This window comes from Lactuca virosa, chromosome 5 (assembly GCF_052849685.1).
Source record: "Lactuca virosa cultivar CGN04683 chromosome 5, Lactuca_virosa_CGN04683_v6, whole genome shotgun sequence".
Lineage (NCBI taxonomy): Eukaryota > Viridiplantae > Streptophyta > Magnoliopsida > Asterales > Asteraceae > Lactuca > Lactuca virosa.
Window position 1 is genome coordinate 291,314,426 of NC_136430.1, and position 16,100 is coordinate 291,330,525.

The following is a 16,100-nucleotide window of genomic DNA, read 5'->3' on the forward strand; positions in this document are numbered from 1 at the left end:
ATACATGACGTCATCCGCACCCGGACGTTTCTGCCGTTTACTCGGTTCGGGGGTGTGACATGAGTGGTCATTTTGTTTAATGTGTGCATCATGTAGACTTTAGATAGTTAGATAGATAGATAGAGAGAGAGAGGGAGAGAGAGAGAGTGTGTGTGTGTGTGTGTGTCTGTTTTGTTAGAGATTCTCCCCATCCATGTGAGTTGTTCATGTAACATTTATATATCTCTATTTATCCATTATCTGTTTACTCACATGTTTATCATACGATTATCTTCTTGATATTATCTTTCTGCAACAATCCAATAGAGAACATGAGAACCTACAAGTGGTATCAGAGCGAGACCTTGAAGATCTAACTGGTTATTTCAAGGGAACGATCCCGATTGCTTTATTATCTTAAAGATTTTCATCATTCTTGAAGAATTTCTCAGCCTTCACAATTGGAAAATTTTCAGTGAGTTTTTACTACTTTTGTTGGTGATGTTGCTTGAAAAATAAAAATTATGTTGTTCTATTCAGACATTTTGTTGTTGTTAAGTCTAAGTTCATGAAGAAATTTATTTTATGCTGAACAAGATGAAGTTCTTTGTTATAAAGGTGGTGTTAGATCTTTTTTATCCCATGTATAAAAATGTTTTCGAAAAAGAAATAAATATTGTTATGGGGTAAAAGATTCTAACAAAGGTATGAAGTTCAGAAGATATGGTTTTTAGAGTGTTTGGATATTTATTTCGGATTGTACAATTTGATTGACATGGTGATACAATGTTTATATGCATGCATTTTCCGAGAAGAAATGGAGTTATGGATATGCATTTTCCAAGAGTACAAGTGATTTTTGCTTGTGGTACAAGCTTTAATGCATGTGTGTTTGTCTGGGACCATAAGAAAAATAAAAATTTATTTGGTTCAAAGAATGATACAGTTGGCTGCAATACTTCTTGTCAGACGTGTGTGGGGAGAAAAGCAAGCCAATATTAATGGTGCGACTCTCTCTACCAACAAGTTGATTGCACAACTCGATACACCAACAACAACATCATCGTTTGGTCTTATCTTCATTTTTTAATTCGACGCATGCTTTATTGTTGGAGAAAACATTTTTTGTCTTTTTCTTGAGACACATGTGCAGTTGGAAGATTGGGAATAGCAGGTTTTAAAAGTCAATTTTGTTCATTATGTTCTCTTTTCCTGCACATGGCAAGTTTTTATCCCACCTCATTTATTTCTTTAGTACCTCTTGCCGGCTTATGTATCCTTTTGTCCGAGATTTGAGCTACCTGCATATAATTTCTGAGACTAATCCATCCATATAACTCATTTTTCTATCATCCTATTTACTCCATTCCGAGATTTAAAAAAAAAGTATTTGACCCAATCGTGAGAACAAAAGCAATCTCGGATCCTATTTTCTTTTTCTACAATACGAATTAAATGGAATTTATCAGTTTCTACCAACATTTTTTAATTTTGGATTCAGTTGATTCAGTGTAATCAATTCCAATCGTTATTTGGATTTAATGACAGATCCACTTCTTTGTTCGGATCCTATTTTCTGAAATGAATTGTTTTGTGGGTTCCCACTTTTTACTCTTGTGAATCCATTTTCCAAACTTGACTAAAAAGAATGTCTCATCAAGTCTATGTAAGGATCCACTCAAGTGTGGTAAACCAGTCTTGTCACGGAATCCATTTTGTTGATACTCATCTCGAAATTTTCTCTCTGAGGTGAAGATTCTGACAAAGAAGTTGTGGAAGTAAACACTTCTGAAGCCGATGATGATGATGATGATGATGATGACGACGAAGATGATTTTGTTGATGATGTAATTATTGGATTACAAGCCATCAGAGAACCACCAACCAAAGTCCTTTCATAAGCAGAGAAGATGAAAAGGTCCTCAGCTTCTTGGCCATCATCTTTGTCTGAAGCATTCAAAAGGAGCCGAGACATGAAGAAGGTTAAAACAAAGCTAATTGATGACTTCCGAGCTACTCAACCAATGCCTCCGTGAACAAGGTTTGAGAACTCAAACCTTGAATTAACTTAAGATTAGTGTGTGCTAATAATAAGGATCCAGTCAAGTCTGGTAAACCAATTTTCTCGCGGAATTAATATAATCAACAAAGTGCTCAAAATTATAACAAGATTAAGTATGAACAATGTAAAGCAATTCAAGAACAATGTGAATGTAAGAGGGAATGATTGACTGTATAATTCTTGATTGATGTGAAAAAGGTGTATGTTCCACTTACTTAATACAAGGGTGACTACTCCTTAAATATCCAAGGAGTAACAAAAAGAGAAACTGTAAAAGTAAGTGTGGACTATCAGACATCTAAAGATCAACAGACTGACACAACCGCTTCTTTTGATCTTATCTTATGTACTATACTATCACACAATAGGAACACAACAAAATAGCACTTAGAACAATAAATACACATTACAGACTTTAAAACCTTCTATCACTAAGATGCCTCTCAGGATGATCTTCTACTTAGGACTAGTCTGCACTTCGGAATTCATCATCTCGGACATGCTCCACTTCGGATTGCATAAGGATCACTTTGCATGTTCAATCAATCTCCCCTAAGTGACCTTAGCAATTATCCAATTCATCACTTAGCTTCGTCAAACACAAACAAGTAAGCACTCTCAAAAAATCCTTTTGATTGGTCTTGTTCTTGAGGTAGACATAGCCAAGTTCTAGTTCTTCATTTGTTCCTTCTACTAAGATCTGGGCTTCAGGAAGTTCGGTAGAGATCTTGGCCAAAAAGTTTTTTGTTCTAAAAGATGAGCGAACTCCACATCGGTTTGAGAGAATTGAACGATATAGTCCTCTAGAAAGCATATATCAGAGTTGTGAGCTCTAATGCTCGATTCGTTTGTTTGACAATCTCGTAGGTGAGCAGTTATGACAAGAATGTCATTTGGATTCATTGAAGGGAAGTCTGCATCAGTGATGGTGATGGTGGATTCCTTGTTCCGAGATATGAAGTACTAGTATAGAAGACAGACAAGATCAAACTTGCTTTGGACATTTCTACCATGACCAACTATCTTGGTAATTTGCTTCTAAGACCACACTTCCTTTTAGGGATGTGCGTTGGTAGAGTAAAAAGTTCTCAATCTCTCACGCTCAGTTTGGATGATGATTTGAGGATCATCAAATGGATGCAGGGGTGCAAACTTGGTATAATAGTGTCCATGTGGAGAGATTCGCAGGTCAAGTTGATCAGCATCTTGAGTTGGAAGATCGAAATACATAAAGGGCATAAAGTGTGTATCATGAAGAATCCCTTCTCGGAAGAGAGGAGAAATTCCCAACATCGGATTTGGATTGTCTTTAAGTGCTTGAATCTGAATGCTTTCTTCTAGTGTTTGCTGTAATTGTTCCATTGACCAGCCCTCGGACTTTTTGAACGAATTCATTGGGTTGTCAGAAGCGGTGGCTATTTGTTTGCCTTTGTCTGTAGATAGATCAACTTGAGATGAGATGGAGGAGATGATTTGTGGTGCAGATTTAGTAATGAACAAATCGGATGGAGGAGGAACCAACGACTCTTCAGGAATCTCATCCGGTTTTCTGATTGGAGAACCTTCGTCAATTTGGACAATCCTCAGAACAGGAATTGGAGGAGACATTGGTTGAGTAGCTGGGAAGGCATCGATTGTTAGATTTGTTTTAACCTTCGCCTTGTCTCGACTCCTTTTGAACGCTTTGGACAAAGATGATGGCCAATAAATTGAGGACCATTTCATCTTCTCTACTTCCGAAAGAACTTTGGTTGGTGGTTCCTTGATGGCTTGTAATCCAAGAATTACATCATCATCATCATCATCATCATCATCATCATCATCGGCTTCAGATGTGCTTACTTCCACAACTTCTTTGTCAAAATCTTCATCTCGGAGAGGAAATTTCAAGATTGATCTCCATTGCACTATTTGTTGTTCTCCCACACATCGTTCTCCCCTCTCACATGGGACGGACCAGCCTCCGATGCAAGCAATGGAACAGACTTGAGCTCTCTTAGGAATTCAAAGAGTCATTGAAAGCTTGTGTTGATTTTCTTGAAAAGAAAATCATAAAATTTGGCAGTGGGAGTTTGTGCTATGAGATGAGAAAAGGTTTCATCAATGATGTGAAGCGTTTCATCAAACTTTTTGTTCGTAACATCCATATGATGTTGAACTACAAGGATGGCCTTGATAAGCACTTCTTGCATAACCATTGTCATTGCGTCTTTGTGACTAAACTCTTTCTCCAACCTCTGAATCTGTTTTTCATTTCAGATGTGAGTTTGTTTGATCAGGGTGTTTGTGGAAAAAAGCATGTCGTCATGAACTTTGAGCAAAGTGGTGACGATGGATATGTGATAATCCATGTTTTCCTTATAACATGCTTCGGCATCTTCTAAAGTACGACTTAGGCGAAGCAAGATAAGCTGCTCCACTTGATTTTCACGATCAAGTTCGGATGGAACAAAAGCTTTGATCTCGGAAAGTGATTTGAGCAATAGGTCAAGTTTTGGCTCAAGGCCTGCAACTTGCTGAGTGACTTTGTCGACCTTGGATTTTGCTATAGCAACATTATCTTGAAGTTCCAACAATGCGAATGAATCTGTAATATTTTCGTCGAAGGATCCAGTGTCCGAGGTGGAACTTTCAGACTTATGATTAAAATCTTCTTTGCTCTTGTCATCATCTTGTGGAGCTTATTGAGTAGAAGAATCTTGATAACCTTCTGGTGTGGTTTCTGGAGGAGGAGGAACAACGTCATTATGATCAGGTTCAACATTTTCTTCGGAAGCTTCCGAGGAGGAAGTGAGTCCAAAATGGAAATGAGCTTTAGAGGAGGAAGGCTTCTAAAAACTGTTGAGCGAGATGCAAATAGGAAGAACACCAACAGTTGTACAGTCATCTTCAAAAAGGATTTCTTCCAAGACTTCATCATCGTTATTTGGAGGAGAAACATCTTCAACACTCACAACCTTTGGAGGAGGATCATCCGAGACATTGGTTGGCTCGGGAACATCTCCTATGACATCATCACTGTCTTGTGGAGGATAATTCTTAGAAACATAAGGAATTTAACTTTGGAACTCTGTATCCCCTTGACTGCATCGATAAAAGGTTGAAGTTCTTAATGAATTTCTTCATTTGATGGATACACGAAGGAGATGCGACTGTTGATTGCTCATTGGCGCATCAAAATGAGTGTGTATTCCACTTGTTCTATGGAGAGCTTTGGATGCATCGTATGATCCCTGTTAACAAAATCTACCCAATCCTTGTCAAAAATACCCGATCGTCATTTACCTGAACCAAGTATCAGATCGGTGGTGGCTTTCGAAATAGGAGGGACAACTCCTGTCTCGGAAAACTTCGAATCAGTGACAGGGAACCTGATTGTGCTTGTGTAGAAGAGAAAGGGAAGTTCTATGACAACCCAAAATTTCTATTCTGTACAACCATTCACTTCAATAAAAGTCAGAACTGTTTCTGCTAATTTTCAAGCTTTTTGGAATAAGTTTGAGTGTTTTAAAGTTAGTACTTCGGGAGATATCAGGAGAGAGGATGCCCTAGGGTTTATTGTGCAAAAATAATGTCCCAAAACTCTAAGAGTTTGGAGTTTACGGCCTAAACAAAGGTGTTTACGGCCGTAAACCTTAAAGGGGGGGGGTATAAATATGACACTTAGTCATTATTTACCACTTTTTCACATTTTTAAGATCCAAACTCAAATCCTCTCAAGTATCATCCAACTTTTCTTCTTGATCTTCAACTTTGTAAGTGTTTCTATCCCTAAAAAGTTGATATCTACCTTAATCTAGTGATCTTACATGATTCCATCCGTGAAATCATTCCAAATGTGTAGATCTTCAAGTTTCACCAAGAACACCAAGAACACACACTAGTGTTCTTGGACTTTTAGCACCTTTTCAAGCTTCTATCTAGTAAGTAATCCTACCCTAGTGTATTGTAAGACTTGTTACACTTCTAATCATCAAGAAAACACCAAAGAAACACAAGATCAAAGGTATTTACGGTCCAAGATGTTCTTGGACCGTAAACCCTAACAAAGGGGCCAAAGTGTGCCCTAGTCCCTTACAAAGCCTTGGAAACTAGTCTAGATACCATTCTTGATGTGCTAGGGGCTTGAAACATCAAAATGACCATAAACCATTTGGGTTTACGGCCGTAAACCCAAAGACAAATGGTCCAAGGACCGTAAACTCCACAAAGGAGTGAAATGGTGTCCTAATCACTTCCAAAGGCTTATACTTGAAGTAGGAATGCTTCTTAGGACTTGTAAAGCTTCAAAACTCAAAATGGTCAAAGTACCATGAGTTTACGGCCGTAAACTCATGGGTTTACGACCGTAAACTCAATAAGTTATGGTCACAAAACCGTAAACTCCAAGGGAGTTTACCCTTGAACCCTAAACTCAAATGCAAGGTCCAACCACGCTTAGATGCAATCCTTAGGACTTATAGAACTTAAATCAAGTGTTTTACATGTCTTAGGAGGTCTTAACTTGGTTAATTAGTTGTTTTATGACTAATTGGATACATATATGTGTTATTATATGTTAACTAGGATCCTTGTGTGTGTCCAAGTCTTCACTTGACACTCAGCATCCTATACATTCCGTTCATCCAAACCACTCACTACGGGTGAGTTCATACCCCTTAATTAACCTTTTAAATGTTTTTAAATGCTTTTATGGGGGGGAATACAAGTTGAACAATTATAGTTATTATATCAATCACATGTGATTAATAACTACCAAACAAGTGGATTTCTTACTTTTCAAACTGTGTTACCAAACTGTTTTACAAACTCTTTTATATACCAAATGCTTTTATCAAACTCTTTTACATGTCAAATACTGTTACTTAAACTCTTTTAAACTTATATTCTGTTAAATGTGTATCTATATAGATATAGTTATATAAGTAGGATTGAAAGGACTTAGGACTGATAGCTCACCTTACTTCCTGTTCCTTGTTTGGTTGTGGACTTAGGGTATCAGGGTTATTTGTCCGAAGGTCGTTTCAATCCTAGTTATATATTATGTATATGTATATAGATATAAAAGGTTACTTCTTTCATTCAGTTCAATACCTTTGGGTAGCAAAGGTATACACAAACATGTTCATACATACAAACAACATTACTAGTAAGCTATAATAGGTATAGTTTAGGGAGATACTAATATTATTACTAGTTCAATGAAACATACAATGAGTCAGTTCATACATGAATCATAATACATAGTGATGAGAAACAAACATAATACATAGTGATGAGAAACAAACATAATACATAGTGATGAGAAACAAACATAATACATAGTGATGAGAAACAAACATAATACATAGTGATTAGAATCAAACAATACATTACAGAGAGAACATACATACATGCTAGACAGAGGAAGAACACACAATACAGCTAGCACATACATTACATATACATTACTTCAGTTATGTGAGCCATGTAACGGGGCATGGCACTACCTGCCATGACCGTTTTTGTATCCAGAATCTCCTTAAGTGGGGAGCGTATGAGTTTGTGTATAGATCTATACTGGATTGACTATCCTACACCTTGCTGCTCGCTACAGTTGGACTTGCAAGTCTACGGGTGCCAAATGTCATTTCTTACGACGTCTTACATCGTCATTTTTCTATGAGTCGGTAGCAGGATACAGGCCGATCACATGGTACTTTAAATAACAATTGGCTTAAGGTAGTTGGTACAGCAGTAGCTACTTAATACAATACTACAGTACTATTTCATTTTCCCATTACATTTACATTGTGATCTTCACACAATAAACAATAATGTAAAACTATATTTTGGTTAATAATAGTCAGATTTGGGAAAATACACACTCTTACAAGAGACACACACACACAGATACTAGATGCCTTGGTAGAAGGCTACTTTTAGTAGGAAACATAGGGTTTTCTAGGAGAGTTCAAACAATTACAAACTTTTACAAACTTATACAAACATCTTACAAACATCTTTCAAATGTTTTCATACAAATACAGACACTAATATACTTATGATGTCACCAGCTTTAAAGCTGATACTCGCTTTCAAAATAACTTGTATTCTCAGGTCGCCAGTAGACAAGTACATGTGCCAGGTTTTTGAGAAGATGGAGCTCGTTCAAGACTCATCTTTTATTTTGATTTGTACATTTTTGGTGTCTATATAACTTGACAGAACACACTTGTATGAAATTATATTATTAATGCAATGGATGATGTTGTTGCTTGTTTACTACTTTGCATTGTTGTGATACTATACATGACGTCATCCACCCCCGAACGTTTCCGCCATTCCGGTTTTGGGGTGTGACAGATTAGTATCAGAGCATTGTTTATAGTGAATCGAGTGTATCAACCCATAAAAGATATACGAATTATAAACACAGCGGGATTAAAATACTCTGATAAAGAGTTTATACTTTTAAATAATAAAATATTTAACCAAGTATACATACCTGGATCCATACTAAAATCAGTGTCACTAGGACAGAACAAAAGTATTACGATTGTTGGACAGCACAGGTAGACTTAGAGACATATAGTCAAAGCTGGGAAGATATAGCCTGATCAACTATATTATCCGAGGGTTGACTAGCATGTGCCTAAGTGTGGTTGTGAGGTTGCAACAAGTCTAAAAACTTACCAACACTACTACAATGAGAACATAGAACAGAACATAAACTTAAAATACTATAAGAGTATTTTGTGTTACGATAACTCTTATCTGAGAACTAAAAAGGTCCTTATTAGTATGTCAATAGTTGTTGAGTGGATACACTAAGGTTATATGTACCTAGGATATTATAGACTTAGAATCTGTGATCTTTGCTTTATTTCCTGTTCCTTGTTTGGTTGTGGGCTTAGAGTTAGGGTCACTTATTCGAAGGTCTATCCTGTCTTTGTTACATATGACTGGTATGCACTACCTAAATGTTGAAGTAACTGATAAAGATCATTTTATAATTATCTAATTAGTTCGTCTATTTAGTTATTTCTTTATCCCTTTTCTCGCGTAGATTTCATGGCTGGATTCCATATCCCCGGAGACCCGTACTACCTCAACAACGGCAATGCAGGATGGCTGGGAGAAGAGCCAGAAGATGATCACCCAATCCCATTGGATGATCACGAAGCTGAAGGCTTTTCTGAGGATTCTGACTCAGAGCCAGAAGTCAACAACCTACCCCCACCTGCTCAAGACCTGAATCCTCGTCCAGAATTTCAAGGACCCACACCTCTGTGGGCCACAAACTTGAATAGATGGAGTCAGGAACAGGGTCAGCCCATTCCCTACAATGGGGACAGAAGTTTCTACAACCTCACCGAGGGAGGTTCAGCTGACAGGGTCCTACCCATCATGGTTCGTAGGATTTCCCGGAACACAGAGCAGGGTCGAGCAGCTATCGACCGAGTCGTGGAGATTGACGCCAACTCTGGCGTTAACACCGTCCGCATTCGCCAACTTGAGTCTGCTCATGAAAGGACTCAGGTCCGCAATGCAGTTCTGCAGAGGGAACTTGCTGAAACCCAAGCTGAAGTCAGGGAACTTCGAGCTCAGCAAGCAAGGTCTGAAAGGCGTATGAGGGACATAGAACGTCTTCTGTCGGATTCAAGAACTCACTCTAGTAGTTCTCGTCGCCGATAGAGTCTCATCGACTTCTCTTTTGGATATAACCTAGTTAGTATAAAAACTCTAGTCTGATTTCCTATCTTCGTAAATCTTAGACCTGTTAGGTCTTGATTGGGTTGTAGTCTGTCCAAAATTTTCCCATCTTGGTTGATGTAAGCCCTACTTCTAGGTCATTTTTCCCGAACTCATTACATCTGTAATTCCAGTATTATTGACAGATATCTAATCTCATGGAAATTATTATCCAAGTGCTATCATCTGTTTGTTCTTAATCTACATTCAATCGTGCTATTCAATTGTGCTGTTGGACTATGGAGAGTTAGTCCATGAGTCGTTCTCATCAATTTCCCTATTAAATTCTTATCAATATCTTCATCTTTGTAAACTTATAGTTGAAAGATGCCTCCTCGTAAATCAACAAGACGCGATCCTCCCGCACCGACACTACCTCGTCCTCAGTTCGATACGGCAGCTCTAAATGTTGTTGTAGCTGTGGCTGTGGCTACAGCCGTGGCACAGTATCATTCTTCTGGTTCCACTGGAGGAGGAACCCCTGTCCTATCTACTCATGGTGAAATCCCTGTGCGCTTGAGAGAGTGCTCCTACAAGGACTTCATCAACTGCAAGCCAATGTCCTTCAAAGGGACAGGCGGAGTCATTGCCGTCTCGCAATGGTTCGAGAAGACCGAATCGGTTTTCGAAATCTGCTCCTGTCCAGAAGGGAGCAAGGTCAAGTTTGCTGCTTGCACCTTTGAGTCAAAAGCCCTAACATGGTGGAATAGCCATGTCAAGTCACTATCGCTGGTGGTGGCTAATTCTATGGGTTGGGAAACTCTGAGAGATCTAATGATTGAAGAGTACGGCTCGAGGGGCGAGATCTAAAAGCTGGAGGAGGAACTGTGGAGCCTAACCATGAAGGGCTCCGACATAGTGTCTTATACCGCCAGATTCTGCGAGCTGGTGGCCCTCTATCCCAACATGGTACATACAGAGGGAAAGAAAATTGAAAGATACATATGGGGGCTGATGCCACCATTCCAGGGAAATGTTTTGGCTTCACACCCCACTACATTTGATAGTGCCAAGCGATTGGCACAGCGGCTTATAGACCATGGGGCTCGTACCCCGGCCGCAACAACAACCCTAGCCATCTTAGAACCCGCCAGAACTGCTGATTCCAAGCGGAAGTTCTGGGATGACAAGAAAAAGAAGAAGGCTGCCAAAAAGCAACAGGTCGTGGCAGTTCATGCTGCGATAGCACCTGCCGCTGCTGCTCCGTTAAGGCAGTACGCTGGAAGTTTGCCTAAGTGCAACAAATGCAACTTCCATCATACAGGAGCCTGCCGGGAAATGCATTATTTGAACTGCAACAGGAAGGGGCACACTGCCCGTTTCTGTAAAGCTCCGGCGAGGCCAATCACCCAAGTCCCTGGCGCTGGTGTGGGCCAAGCTTGCTACGGATGTGGCGAGGTGGGCCACTACAAGAGGAACTGCCCGAAGGCAGGGAATGTCGGTGGAGTGGGAAGGGTTATGGCCATAGGCCACGAGGAAGCGGTTGCCGACCCCACAGTGGTCACTGGTACGTTTCTCCTCGATAACTCTTATGCATGCATACTATTTGATAGTGGAGCGGAGAGGAGTTTCGTGAACCAAAAATTTGCTCATTTACTTAAGCAAAAATCACGAGCACTTACAGAACCGTTCACTGTAGAAATGGCTAATGGAAAGACAGAGAGCACTAGCAGTATATACATAGGGTGTACCCTAACACTAGATAGCCATTCATTCTTGATCGACCTCATGCCGGTCTCAATTAAAAGTTTCGACGTCATTATCGGCATGGATTAGTTGATTCTTCATCGTGCCGACATCATGTGTTACGAAAAGGTTGTACGCCTTAATCTGCCGTCTGGCAAAACTCTAGTAGTTTATGGCGACAAACCCGGCACGAACCTTCGTATCATCTCAAGCATTCAAACGCAGAAATTCTTGCGAAAGGAATGTCGCACATTCTTTGCTCATGTGGTCGATGTGAGCCAAGAAACGAAAGACATTCAGAGCATTTCAGTAGTACGCGACTTTCCCGACATCTTTCTAGAAGAACTCCCAGGATTACCTCCGCAACGACAAGTCGAGTTCAGAATCGACTTAGTCCCAGGAGCTACTCCCGTAGCCAAATCGCCCTATCGTCTAGCACCTGCAGAGATGCAAGAACTATCCTGTCAACTTAACGAACTGCTCAGCAAGGGCTTTATAAGACCAAGCTTCTCACCCTGGGGAGCTCCAGTCTTGTTCGTCAAGAAGAAAGACGGATCGTTTCGTATGTGCATCGACTACAGGGAGCTCAACCAACTGACCGTCAAAAATTGTTATCCTTTGCCTCGTGTTGACGATTTATTTGATCAACTTCAAGGGGCGAATTTCTTTTCCAAAATCGACTTAAGATCCGGATATCACCAACTACGAGTGCTAGGGGAGGATGTTCCGAAGACAGCCTTCCGAACTCGTTATGGGCACTACGAATTTGTACTGATGCCGTTCGGATTAACAAACGTGCCCCTAGTATTCATGGACTTAATGAATAGGGTGTGTCGTCCTTACTTGGATCAGTTCGTCATCGTCTTCATCGACGACATACTTATCTATTCTCGTAGTAAGGAGGAACATAGTCAACATCTTCGACATATCTTAGAAACACTGCGTTCGGAGAAGCTCTATGCGAAGTTCTCGAAATGCGAATTTTCGATCCGAAGAGTCGAATTCTTAGGGCACGTGGTTAGCGAAGAGGGAATACACGTGGACCCTTCCAAAATCAAGGCAATTGAGAGCTGGTCAGCACCGAAGACGCCTACAGAAATTCGTCAATTTCTAGGCCTTGCTGGCTACTATCGCAGGTTCATTCAGAACTTCTCGCGAATTGCAAAACCTCTTACAACACTGACCCAGAAAGGCATGGCCTTTGACTGGGAAGAGAAGCAGGAGAGAGCGTTCCAAACGCTCAAGAGAGCCTTGTGCACTGCGCCAATACTATCCCTCCCCGAAGGGATAGAAGACTTCGTTGTCTATTGCGATGCGTCAAATCAAGGGCTCGGATGTGTTCTGATGCAGCGAGGTAAGGTCATCGCCTACGCCTCGAGACAGCTAAAGACACACGAGGTCAACTACACTACCCACGATCTTGAACTAGGAGCAGTTGTGTTTGCTCTGAAGATCTGGAGACACTACCTGTATGGTACAAAAAGCATAATCTTTACAGACCACAAAAGCCTACAACACATATTCGACCAGAAAGAGCTCAACATGAGACAACGACGGTGGGTCGAGCTACTCAGTGATTACGAATGCGAAATTCGTTATCATTCGGGTAAAGCCAACGTAGTAGCTGACGCCCTAAGTCGGAAAGAATATTCTGGTCGTAGAGTCAAATCATTGACTATGGCTATCCATTCACACTTGTCCACACAAATTAAGGAGGCTCAGCACGACGCTTTGAAACCTGAAAATATGGCGGGTGAATCCCTGAGAGGGATGGATAAGAACTTAGAGGTTAAGGGTGGCGGAGCTTATTATCTCATGGACCGGATCTGGATCCTGAAACTTGGTGGTTTCAGGGACTTGGTCATGAACGAGGCGCACAACACTCGTTATTCCGTCCACCCAGGTTCAGATAAGATGTATCTGGATCTTAAAAAGCTATACTGGTGGCCTAACATGAAAGCAGAGATTGCTACCTTCGTGAGTAAATGCCTTACTTGCGCCAAGGTCAAGGTCGAATACCAGAAACCCTCCGGTCTACTACAACAGCCTGAGATACCAGAATGGAAGTGGGAGTGGATCACTATGGACTTCATAACCAAGTTGCCCAAGACAACGGGTGGACTTGATACCATATGGGTCATCGTCGACAGATTGACCAAGTCTGCACACTTCGTACCTATCAAAGAAACAGACAAGATGGAGAAACTTACAAGAAATTACATACGGGAGATTGTACGACTGCATGGTGTTCCCTTATCCATTATCTCGGACAGAGATAGTAGATTCACTTCGAGCTTCTGGCAGTCGTTACAAAGTTCCTTAGGAACTAGGCTTGACATGAGTACAGCCTACCATCCACAAACAGACAGGCAAAGTGAGAGGACTATCCAAACCTTGGAAGATATGTTGAGAGCCTGTGTGATCTACTTTGGGAAAGCTTGGGATACTCATTTACCCCTTGTAGAATTTTCCTACAACAACAGTTATCACATGAGCATAAAGGCTGCTCCATTCGAGGCCCTCTATGGCCGAAAGTGCAGATCCCCTCTGTGCTGGGCTGAGGTGGGTGATACCCAGTTAGCTAAGGGACGAGTTCCTGAAAGCACTCTTACAGGTCCGAAGATCATTCGGTAAACGACAGAGAATATCGTTCAAATTCGTGAACGATTGAAAGCCTCTAGAGACCGACAGAAAAGCTACGCTGATAAACGAAGGAAACCATTAGAATTCTAGGTGGGCGACCATGTTCTATTGAAGGTCTCACCCTGGAAAGGCTTGATACGCTTTGGAAAGAGTGGAAAGCTAAATCCAAGATACATAGGGCCTTTCGAGATGCTTGCCAGAATCGGCCCTGTAGCTTACAAACTTAACTTACCGCACGAACTCAGTAACGTACATTCTACTTTCCACGTCTCGAACTTGAAAAAGTGTCTGTCTGACGAGACTCTTGTAATCCCACTCGACGAGATCGAGATCAATGAGAGCCTCAACTTCGTGGAAGAACCTGTAGAGATCATGGACCGGGAGGTTAAGAAAACAAAACAAAACCGCATCCCGATAGTGAAGGTTCGCTGGAACGCCAAGCGAGGACCTGAATTCACTTGGGAGCGAGAGGATCAAATGAAACTGAAATATCCTCGTCTTTTTACTTAGTTATTTGTAACTACTTATTTGCTTAAACTCTAATTTCGGGACGAAATTCCTTCTAACGGGGGGATGATGTGACAACCCAAAATTTCTATTATGTACAAACATTCACTTCAATAGAAGTCAGAACTGTTTCTGCTAATTTTCAAGCTATTTAGAATAAGTTTGAGTGTTTTAAAGTTAGTACTTCGGGAGATATCAGGAGAGAGGATGCCCTAGGGTTTATTGTGCAACAATAATGTCCCAAAACTCCAAGAGTTTGGAGTTTACGGCCTAAACAAAGGTGTTTACGGCCGTAAATCCTAAAGGGGGGTATAGATATGACACTTAGTCATTATTTACCACTTTTTCACATTTTCAAGATCCAAACTCAAATCCTCTCAAGTATCATCCAACTTTTCTTCTTGATCTTCAACTTTGTAAGTGTTTCTATCCCTAAAAAGTTGATATCTACCTTAATCTAGTGATCTTACATGATTCCATCCGTGAAATCATTCCAAATGTGTAGATCTTCAAGTTTCACCAAGAACACCAAGAACACACACTAGTGTTCTTGGACTTTTAGCACCTTTTCAAGCTTCTATCTAGTAAGTACTCCTACCCTAGTGTATTGTAAGCCTTGTTACACTTCTAATCATCAAGAAAACACCAAAGAAACACAAGATCAAAGGTGTTTACAGTCCAAGATGTTCTTGGACCGTAAACCCTAACAAAGGGGCCAAAGTGTGCCCTAGTCCCTTACAAAGCCTTGGAAACTAGTCTAGATACCATCCTTGATGTGCTAGGGGCTTGAAACATCAAAATGACCATAAACCATTTGGGTTTATGGCCGTAAACCCAAAGACAAATGGTCCAAGGACCGTAAACTCCACAAAGGAGTGAAATGGTGCCTTAATCACTTCCAAATGCTTATACTTGAAGTAGGAATGCTTCTTAGGACTTGTAAAGCTTCAAAACTCAAAATGGTCAAAGTACCATGAGTTTACGGCCGTAAGATCATGGGTTTACGACTGTAAACTCAATGAGTTATGGTCACAAAACCGTAAACTCCAAGGGAGTTTACCCTTGAACCCTAAACTCAAATGCAAGGTCCAACCACCCTTAGATGCAATCCTTAGGACTTATAGCACTTAAATCAAGTGTTTTACATGTCTTAGGAGGTCTTAACTTGGTTAATTATTTGTTTTATGACTAATTGGATACATATATGTGTTATTATATGTTAACTAGGATCCTTGTGTGTGTCCAAGTCCTCACCTGACACTCAGCATCCTATACATTCTGTTCATCCAAACCACTCACTACGGGTGAGTTCATACCCCTTAATTAACCTTTTAAATGTTTTTAAATGCTTTTATGGGGGGGAATACAAGTTGAACAATTATAGTTATTATATCAATCACATGTGATTAATAACTACCAAACAAGTGGATTTCTTACTTTTCAAACTGTGTTACCAAACTGTTTTACTTCAAACTGTTTTACAAACTCT